The following is an 11243-nucleotide window of genomic DNA, read 5'->3' as shown; positions in this document are numbered from 1 at the left end:
CCCTTGGTAAGCAGCTAAGAGTAGATCATTGGTTATTTTCACTAATGCGGTTTCTGTACTGTGATGAGGCCTGAAACCTGACTGGAACTCTTCAAAAACATTGTTCCTCTGCAGAAAGGAGCATAATTGGGCAGAAACAACGTTTTTTTTAATATACATCCAGAAATACCAGCACATAGCTTTCATTTAGAAATGAAGACGTACCTCCAGCTACATAATGTACACTCTCCAGAAATGTAGACTGGGGTACGTATCCACAATGAGCCTGTGTTGGATCCAATCATATGCAGTAAGAGCTGAAAAACAATGGATCCAACAGAGGCTCATTGTGGATATGTACCCCTGTCTACATTTCTGAAGAGTAATGAACTGTCTACATTTATTTCACATGATTAACGACTATAAACCGAGGGCTCAATAAACAAACAGATCAAATCTTTTTCTTGCTTTCACCACATGTAATTGGCTTCTGTCTTACACGTGATGAATGGACGACTCAAACCTGATAGAAGACTGGACAAAGGAGCTAATCTCCTCCTGTGTATGTACTAATGAACGAATCACATTCTGAGAGGACTCACCACTCAAGAGTCACACAAAAGATTCATTCGAAATGAACGAATTGTTCAAGAACGACCCATCACTGCGATGTTGCTTCACACTATTTGGGATCTATTGTCTGCTCAGACTGACAGGGGTGAGAGTTGAAGGTAATCCTGCATAGCAGAGGTGCTGTGCTGAAAGAGGATCCGTCTGTAGCGTGTGAAGCTGCTGGATCCCTGTGCCAAATCTGAAGGAGCTGTCCGACGTGCAGGCACCTGCTGTCGTCCCACCCAGCAGACCAAACACACACTGTTTCCCCCCCCAGGATGCCACCTGATCCTCAGCTGCACATAATCCTGGTCAGACGGCTGGCTTTTCCTTACACACATCTGAATAAAACCATTACATAAGAAGCCACAATGCTTTCTGTCAGACAAGCCAATTTGGATGAAATATGTACTAATGATATAATTGGTGTGTAAAGGTGTTTGGACATGTTTGGAAGCCGGCGGTCTCATCATTTGTGTTGTGCATATAACATGAGGTAGTGGCTTGACTAAAATAAGGCTGCATGCATCAGGATTATTTTATATTTCACCTATAGGTCTGTGTGTGTGTGTGTACAGTAAGTGTATTTCGAGGATGTTTCCACCCCAGGCTCATTGCAGATACATAAACAGGTCTACATTTCTGGGGATATTGAAATGCATAACCGGAGATACGTCTGCTCCATGTTTCAGGTATTATTGAAATTGTCAACAGTCCATATTTCTGTGCCCGACGATCAGGTAGTCTTGGTCCTTACCTTTGACCACCACTTGTTACACAATGCACCAGCCCATTTGGGTCATGACCGCAAGGATAAGATCTCGGATACATTGAGTTTCCTTTGCAGGGTGGCAGGACACACCCTTATTGACAGGGTGAGGAGCTCAGTCACCCAGGAGGAGCTTGGAGTAGAGCCGCTGCTCCTCCACATTGAGAGAAGTCAGCTGAGGTGGCTCGGGTATCTGTTTCGGATGCCTTCTGGAAGCCTACCTAGGGAGGTGTTCCAGGCATGTCCCACCTGGAGGAGGCCTCGGGGAAGACTCAAGACACGCTGGAGGGACTATATCTCTAGGCTGGCCTGGGAATGCCTTGGAATCCCCCCGGAGGAGCTGGAGGAAGTGTCTGGGGAGAGGGAAGTCTGGAGTTCTCTCCTAAGACTGCTGCCTCCGCGATCCGGCCCTGGATAAGCGGATGAAAATGACATGACATGACATGACAGTCCATATTTCATCATGTAGTTTATCATAAAGCTATGAAAATACCTTAAAACGTAGTTTATAAAAACATCACCCAGGTATTACACTGTTAAGATGGTCTATGAGGACATGCCTCAAAATGCTTAAAAAATCATCTCTTATGGTTTTTTGATATTGATATTTTGCCACAGATTTCTTGTGAGGGTTGGGTTTAGGGCTAAGGGTATGTTAAAGCAATGCAGCAAGCAGCTTTGAATCAAATAACATACATTGCACCTGTGGAGAGTCCTCATAAACCACAAATACAAGTGTGTGTATGAGAGAGAGAGATAGAGAGAAAGAGCCCATTGCAATATGCATTATAGGAAAACCTCCACCTGAGATCCACATGCTTTAGTGTTAGTAATGGGATCAGAACTGTGCAGAGTCTAACACTTCCCCATTTCTTATTGCTACTTTCCTGTCTTCAGTACAAATGCAAAAAAAAAAAAAGTAAAAGTAACCAGAATAAAGTTGTTCATTCATTTTCTTTCGGTTTATTTTATAAGAACCTCTAATAATTCGGGCATGTGTTTTACGCAATATAAAAGCAAGAATCACAAAATACGCAAAACTGTTCATTTACGGATATTTTTGACAGTGCTTTGCTTTACTCTCATATTGCCGTAAATGCTGCCTACATCATCAGTAGTAGTTCTTTCTGCTGTGTTTCTCTCAGTCTGTGTGGATGTAGACGCAGGACGAGTGAACTCAAAACCAATGGAGTTTCCCTCCAAACAGCCCCCCTCCATCAACCCCGCTTTCCCAAACTGTGGAAAATCTGACCGTTTTGCTCCAGGGAGACTCCACTGTCAAACAATAACCATGTAACATCGCAGTTCTTCCCCAAACGTTTTTATTTTTGCTCATTTTTATTAATCTTGCCTCTTAATGGAAAAGGGTCTCCATTATCAGAGGTTTCATCCTAATATTGAGATTATTCTTGACGTATGTGTGAGCGCAGCCATTGGAATCTCAATAAAATTGCATTATATTCTTATGCTTTATATTTATATTATATTCATTTTTTTTTTTTTTGGCTGAATCCCTTTATTTATCCGGGGTCACCAAATCGGAATGAACCACCAACCTACCCAGCACATGTTTTATGCAGCGGATGCCCTTCCAGCCACAACCCAACACTGGGAAACATACACTCTCGCATTCAGACACATACACTACAGTCAATTTAGTTTATTCAGTTCCACTATAGCGCATGTGTTTGGACCAACACAATCTCACAGCAATTCGTAGCTTTTTTATTTATTGAAAATAAAATAAAATTTATAAAAATTAAAATAAAATGTATTTAATTTAATTTATTTATTCATATGAATTCGTACGATATGCTTATAACCCAGTGACGGTTGGGGTTACGTGCCATGCCTCCTTTTTAAAATTGTACATTTCAGTACGACTGAACGAATTTGTACGGACTAGCCACTAAACTGTCAAAACGTAAAATACTTACGTTTCCTCGTGAGATCAGGCTGGTTTGGACTGTGGGTGAAACCAAAGCATCCGAAGGAAACCTACACGAACATGGGGAGAACATGGAATCTCCACAAAGAATTGCCAACTGACCCAGACGGGGCTTGAACCAGCGACCTGTGAGGCGATCGTCCCACCCACTGCGCCACCATGACGCCCTGCTTTCTTTTTTTTCAGTAAAAAAAATACTGACCTCTCAATAGAGCATTAGCAATCTTTTTAGATGATTGCGGGTTTAATGTTTGTATAATAAGTCAGAGAGTAAAATATATCTCAACTTCCACAAAGAACACCACAATAACCTTCTTGCAGCAAGGAATTTTTCCCAGTATTTCCTATAATATTTTTTTGTTTTGAAAAGAGTTTCTTTGTTTTATTTGGACTATAATAAATGCTGTTCTAATTTTTTTTAAACCACTTTAAGGTCAATGTTATTAGCCCCTTTAAAGATGCAGTAGGTGATTGTCTTCAGAAACATTTGTCGTTGTGCTGGTTGAAAGTCTCTTCACAGTCCAATAGTGATGATTAAAGTAAATGATCTAAATGTGTTCTAAAAAACACACAAAAAACTAAAAAATGTTCATCCAATTAAATAGAGTCATGCCGATGATTTCCATAATTCTGATAAGTAACCCAAACTGTCTGTCAACAAATGTAGATCATTACCTGCACACGAGAGAGAGAGAGAGAGAGAGAGAGAGAGAGAGAGAGAGAGAGAGAGAGAGAGAGAGAGAGAGAGAGAGAGAGAGAGAGGTAAAAACAAATGCGGAATCAAAACTTGTTTAAATCCTGAATTGACATTTGAGTTATACTTTTGCATACTGGAGGAAGAACAACACCATAACTGAAGTATTTCTTTTAGACGGGTAATGTTCTGATTTAAAATTATTTTAGCTTCACGCAAAGCCGATGTAGATTGGGTTGTTTTGAATGGGTTATATGCACAGAAGTGTTTAACATTCAAGCTCAAGAGAAAAGTGGAAACCTGATAATAATGTAATTGATGCACTCAGACATTCTTCCCCAGAGTATCAAAGCTCCTTCTTTTTTATTCTTGTTGTACACATTGAAGGGGTAGTTTAAATTGCTATGAAAATACTACAATTTAATAAAAATAATAATAATGTGGGAACAACTTTACCGCTAAATAAAAAAAAAGCACTTTTCACACAGGCGAGGACGTTACGGATTTGTTTTTCGGAAAAGACCATTCACACATCCATTGCAAAACACTGGTAAATTCTGACGTCATTAACCAGAAATGAGCTCTAAACGGCTGCGCTTGTGTTTGTACAAACTTGACTACATCACAAACTCTGTGGATGATCAGTATAGTGAACAACTTCGAAAACATATAGAGAAACACTTTCACATGTCGAGATGTACATGATATGTGTGTGTGCTGGCGCTCACAGGCACACCCGCCATGTCAAGCAACTAAAGGAAGCAGAGCTTGAAGGTAAACAAACAACGGCTTTTCATAAGCATCTTAGTGAAGTTTATTCATAAACAAATGTCGAGAGGATCACGTGCTTATGATTGTTCACAGCCGTTCCAACTTTAGCTAATGACTGATTATCCTATCAGACGATCCTTAACTCACTATAAATAACCAGACTTTTCTCATCTCAATATCTTCGTCTTGAAGAAACCCCCCCACCCAACCCTACTTTCCCTCCTTTCAAACGGGCGTCACGGTGGCCAGCGATTAGCGCTGATGCCTCACAGCAAGAATGCCCCTGGTTTAATTCCTTTCCAAACCAGACAGCATTTCTGTGTGGAGTTTGCTCGTTCTCATCGTGCTCGCGTGGGTTTTCCCCGGGTCCTCCGGTTTCCTCCCACAGTTCAAAAACAAGCACTCTAAACAATTAACCAAAATACATTAGCTAAACTCTGAGTACACCTTTCAGCATACTTATCAACACAAGCAAGAGGGGGAGTCATCGAGGTCTACCTGAGCTCAAACTCCCCTCTCGCCTTGCAACGGGAGGGAGCCCAGGGCTCTAGGATCTTATAAGCTCAGGGCTCTCTCCTGGGACAGCATGTCAGACTAGCTTTACTATCAATCATCAGCTAAGTGTGAACTCTTGAATTGATAATTATTTATACGGTTGGCATTAAGATGAACATATAAACGTTATCTGACTAACTTCTAGCAGCTAAATGTGTCAGGGAAAATATTCAAAGGCTTTTATTCTCATAAACCGTGCGGACGTGAATGCGTCTGACCAGCCTGATCTCACGAGAAAACGTAAGTATTTTACATTTGCCAGTTTAGTGGCTAATTCGTACGAATTCAGTCGTACGAAATGGTACGATTTTAAAAAGGAGGCGTGGCACCTGACCCCACCCCTAACCCCAACCGTCATTGGGGGATAAGCAAATCGTACTAAATTGTACGAATTAGATCGTACGAATTCATACGAATTAGCCACTAAATGAAAAAGTTACGAATTGCCGTGAGATTGTGTTGGTCTGACTGTTCTGATTGGCTAAAGCAGACGTCTCACGTCAGCATGTTCTAGACGTGCACGCGCTCTTTCCGGCAATCTTCCTTCTGCGTTCACACAGCGCAGCATTCCGGTTAATTACAGGTAATGTTACAACTTCTCTTTCTGGAAAATAGCCAGAACGAATTTACCGGCATTTTCAAAAAGGGCCTGTTCACACATGCAGACCTCTCCGGAAAATTGCTGGTAATTTTCCGGAAAGATCTGTATGTGTGAAAGGGGCTATTTTGTGCCGTCATCATGGCAAAGATAAATCAGTTATTAGAGATGAGTTATTAACACTATTATGTTTAGAAATGTGTTGAACAAAATCTTCTTTCTGTTAAACAGAAATTGGGGAAAAGACTAGACAGGGGGACTGTAATAAATCAGCAGTGCTAATAATTCAGGCTTCAACTGTATATGTTTTTATGCTCACACATTGTTCCGATTATCTGTCATTTAGTTTCATCACATGGCATTTCTGCATTCAGCATAGACCAGAAATCTCCGTTGTACACCTGTTTGGGACACTGAGCAACACCGAGCACCACTAAACAGATTTGTTGACTATAATTGGAAGTGATGGAGTTTTGTAGCGAATCGCTGTACGCTTGCAGTGGAGACGCTGGAACTGCAGATTCCCAGAATCCATTATAGCAGCTTCAGCTTCGGCGGATCCAGCGTGCGGCAGGAGATGAATCATAACATCGGGAAACAGTTGTTAGATATAAATTCTAATAAGGCCATATAAAAGCACATGGAGCAAGTATTGGAGGCATGCGGCATGGAAATCTGGCCAGAAAGTGTGGGACCAGGATGGAGAGAGAGGTAATGGAGAGGTCAGTGGGAGGAGAGCAGCATGTGGATCGGGATGAGGAAGAAGTTAGTAGGGCTGTAAATGGAAGAAAGATGGAGAAAAAGCTGCAGAGAGCCAAGCGCACTGTACACGATTAGAGCTGAGCACATTTGACCAGCATCTCACTTAGCAACTAATCAACTAGGTGTGTCGTGTATGTGTGCAGGCAGCTCAAAATTATTCCCCTGCCTTTTTTCTTTTTCAAATATTTCCCAAATGATGTTGAACAGAGCAAGGAAATGTTCACAGTATGTCTGATAGTATTTTTTCTTCTGGGGAAAGTCTTAGGGTGCTTTCACACCTGTGAATCGATTCAGTTGTTCCGAAACAGAGATTATAATTGTTACATTGTTGCTCTTTGCTCTTGGAGCGGTTCGCTTTCACACTGCAAAGTTTCTAATCGGACCAAAAGAGCTAAAACAAGTCACATGCGAGTAAACTCTCCTCACATTGGTCAGAGTGTCAGGGTTTATTTTGCAGCGTCCCGCTCAGCTGTCAGGAGAGCTGGTGGTTTGGTGGTGATTGACAGGGAGCGCGTGCACGACATGTCTGAGGAGAGACGCGGTGGGGAGGGGTGAGAAGGGTGCGCGACGATGCCTATTTGAGGACCTGGAGGGAGACGCGAGATTACCGGGAGATCGTCACTCGTTTGCGGGCATCCGGAGACTTGCGAAACTTCCCACCCCACTCACAATTCTCTCTTCATAATGCCGTATATGCCTATTACATATCCATAAAACACAGTGATACAACCGCGCTCGGATCGGATCGCTTTCTCACTGCAATCGAACCGCTCCAGGGTTCGTTTCAATCGAGCCGAGACCACCTCATTCAAGCGATCTCGGCGCGATTGCCCTGTTCACATATGCCAATCGAACCGCGCTAACTGGGCAAACGAGATACGTTCCGAAACAAAAGTGTAGGTGTGAAAGCACCCTTAGTTGTTTTATTCCGGCTAGAATAAAAGCAGTTTTAATTATTTTAAACCCTTTTTAAAGTCAGTATTATTAGCTCCCTTAAGCAATATTTGGTTGGATTGTTTACAGAACAAACCACTGTTATATAATGACTTGCCTACAGATGCGGTGTTTTATGTGATATTTCAGTTTTGCGCATAATATCTTTACAAAAACATAGCTAATGGCATTTTTCTCTTGTTGTTGCGAGGTTTTCATTAGGTTTCAAAAATAAATTCATATATGTGAAATGTTCAAAAACCTTTAAGTGCCGTCTCAGATTTCCATCGAGAATGAACATTTTTCTCAGCCTCCTTTGTTTATGTTAAGTTATTTTACTTTAAAGACCAGGAAAAGGACTTTAGTGACGGGAAGATCATTTTACTGACTCGGATCTTCGAGTCTCGTTCATCAAAATGAACGAATCTTTTTTCGAGTCATTTCATTAATTTGGTTCAATTTGCCAAAATATTATTAAAATGTTACGAATTGCTTCCAAACACATCTACAACTAGCCCAAAAGCTTGATCACACGACAAATAAATCATAAATACAATATAAGAAGGAGAAAATAATAATTCAATGTTTACCTGCTCTTCTGTCTATGAAGGCATTTTTGTCTCTTTGCTCAGCTCAGCTCTTCATATCTTTAAATGTCAGCGGTTCATTCACGTTACACTGACAGTCACATATAATCTAAATCCATGCACAATCTAAGCCGATAGAAGCCATGATCGTTCGATCATCACGTGACAGAATGACTCAAACCCGAGGACTCGAGAGATGAACGGATCAATTCTTTTTCCGGCTCTAAACGTGTATGATTGGCCATTGAGGAACGACTGACTCAGACCCGATAGAGGACTCGAGAGATGAACGGATCAATTCTTTTTCCGGCTCTAAACGTGTATGATTGACCATTGAGGAACGACTGACTCAGACCCGATAGAGGACTCGAGAGATGAACGGTTCAATTCTTTTTCTGGCTCTAAACGTGTATGATTGGCCCGTGATGAACGAGTGACTCAGACCCGATAGAGGACTCGAGAGATGAACGGATCAATTCTTTTTCCGGCTCTAAACGCATATGATGGGCCATTGAGGAACGACTGACTCAGACCCGATAGAGGACTCGAGAGATGAATGGATCAATTCTTTTTCCAGCTCTAAACGCATATGATTGGCCATTGAGGAACGACTGACTCAGACCCGATAGAGGACTCGAGAGATGATCGGTTCAATTCTTTTTCCGGCTCTAAACACATATGATTGACCATTGAGGAACGACTGACTCAGACCCGATAGAGGACTCGAGAGATGAATTGTTCAATTCTTTTTCCGGCTCTAAACGCATATGATTGACCATTGAGGAACGACTGACTCAGACCCGATAGAGGACTCGAGAGATGAACGGTTCAATTCTTTTTACGGCTCTAAACGTGTATGATTGGCCAGTGATGAACGAGTGACTCAGACCCGATAGAGGACCTGAGAGGTGAGCGGATCAATTCTTTCTCCGGCTCTAAACGCATATGATTGGCCATTGAGAAACGACTGACTCAGACCCGATAGAGGACTCGAGAGATGAACGGTTCAATTCTTTTTACGGCTCTAAACGTGTATGATTGGCCCGTGATGAACAAGTGACTCAGACCCGATAGAGGACTCGAGAGATGAACGGATCAATTCTTTTTCCGGCTCTAAACACATATGATTGGCCATTGAGGAACGACTGACTCAGACCCGATAGAGGACTCGAGAGATGAACGGTTCAATTCTTTTTCCGGCTCTAAACGTGTATGATTGGCCAGTGATGAACGAGTGACTCAGACCCGATAGAGGACCTGAGAGGTGAGCGGATCAATTCTTTCTCCGGCTCTAAACGCATATGATTGGCTTCTGCCAATCTGATGAAGACTTGAAATTCACGATACTACCTGCACAAATGTGCGGATGAACTAATCACTCCCTGAGAGGACTCGCAGTTCCCGAGTCATATTGAAGATTCGCTCAAAATGAACGAATCGTTCATGAACGACCCCTCACTTAAGGACTTAATATTTGCCATAAATGTGATATTACTGAACCTACACACAGGATCCTGATAAAAATGAACATTTCAGACGGCATTTGGAGGTTTTCGCATCTGAACTCTTCTTGTATGTATTGTTAATTTTGGTTCATTCAATTATTTTGCTTTAGCTTAGTCCCTTATTTATCAGGGGCCGCCACAGTGGAACGAATCAGCGTCTATTTTATGAAGCAGATGCCCTTTTTAGATGCCACCCAGTACAGGGAAACACCCATACACACTCATTCACACACACACTCATACAATACGGCCAATTTAGCTTGCCCAATTCCCCTATATCGCATGTGTTTAGACTGTGGGGGAAACCGAAGCACCCGCAGGAAACCCACGCCAACACGAGGAGAACATGCAAACTCCACACAGAAACGCCAAACGACCTTCTTGCTATGAGGCGACAGTGCTAACCACTGAGCAACCCTTAGAATATAGAATTACACAATTTAGTATGGTTAAAACACTGATACTGCAGTCTTCACCCATTGGCTGAATTTATTTCGAATGCTGAAAAAGGAGCCAGAATTCTGGAAAACCTCCCTGAAACGAATGGAGTGTCACCCTGAGGCTGGAAGAAACTATAAGCCAGTGTGACGGGGCTGTTTCTTTTTCATAGCTCATGGCAATACAAGCAGAAGGAATCTGCCAATGGAGATATTCATGCTTTCGTTTCTCAGCGGTGTGGAAATCATTCCTGTTAAGTTTTCACACCAGCTCATGCACAGTACATTCAAGTCAACACAGAGGAACGGACTGTGGTTTTTGCACTGAGAACTGAAAAAATGGGACAAAAATATGGATGAAACGGTGGTTGGAAAAATGTGGGAAAATGTTTCTTTCTCTTGGCTAAACATCCACTCTTTTTTACACCCTTTTCTCCATTCTTTTGACTGCTGTTCATCACACGGTGGTTTTAAAGTTAGTTTCAAAGTCGCCACAGTCTGCGACAAGTCCCAAATGTGAACTTACACCTTAAAACATCTTAATATGTGTGCAGATATTTCAGAAACATGCTCAGTGAACATTCTTGTGTATCTGAAAAACAATGCTGAAATCAGATAATCTGCTTTGAAAATGTGCGTTACGTGCAGGAACGTCTGTCTGTGTTTTGGTCATTTAACCCGCCTACTGCCAGTTAAGCCAATTATAATTCAGCACCCCGGATTGCCTCGGTAGAAACATGCATATTTTAATCTTTTATTCATGAAGGCTTTCAAAGCACGCGTATGTGACTGAAATGCGACCTTCGGTGAACAGTAGCAGCCCCGAAATGAGACACAGATGAGGTAAGTAGAGGTTATTAATTAGCAAATAATATAAACATTACCAACGTAAACATTAGGTGAGCAGGTTACATTGGAACAGCCCCAACAACACACTGCGTGACGAGTTTTGCAGTGATTGGGCAGTTTACACCAGACGAAACACGACAGAAATTTCACGAGTTTACAGATATTTGACTGAATAGAATATGTGTATTTGGCATGCTGTCCGAGGAGAGGGACACCCTAAAGGCTCCTACACACCGGGACGCTT

Source organism: Danio rerio, chromosome 16 (assembly GCF_049306965.1).
Source record: "Danio rerio strain Tuebingen ecotype United States chromosome 16, GRCz12tu, whole genome shotgun sequence".
In the NCBI taxonomy this organism is placed as follows: Eukaryota; Metazoa; Chordata; class Actinopteri; order Cypriniformes; family Danionidae; genus Danio; species Danio rerio.
Note: the sequence above shows the minus strand (reverse complement) of the source record.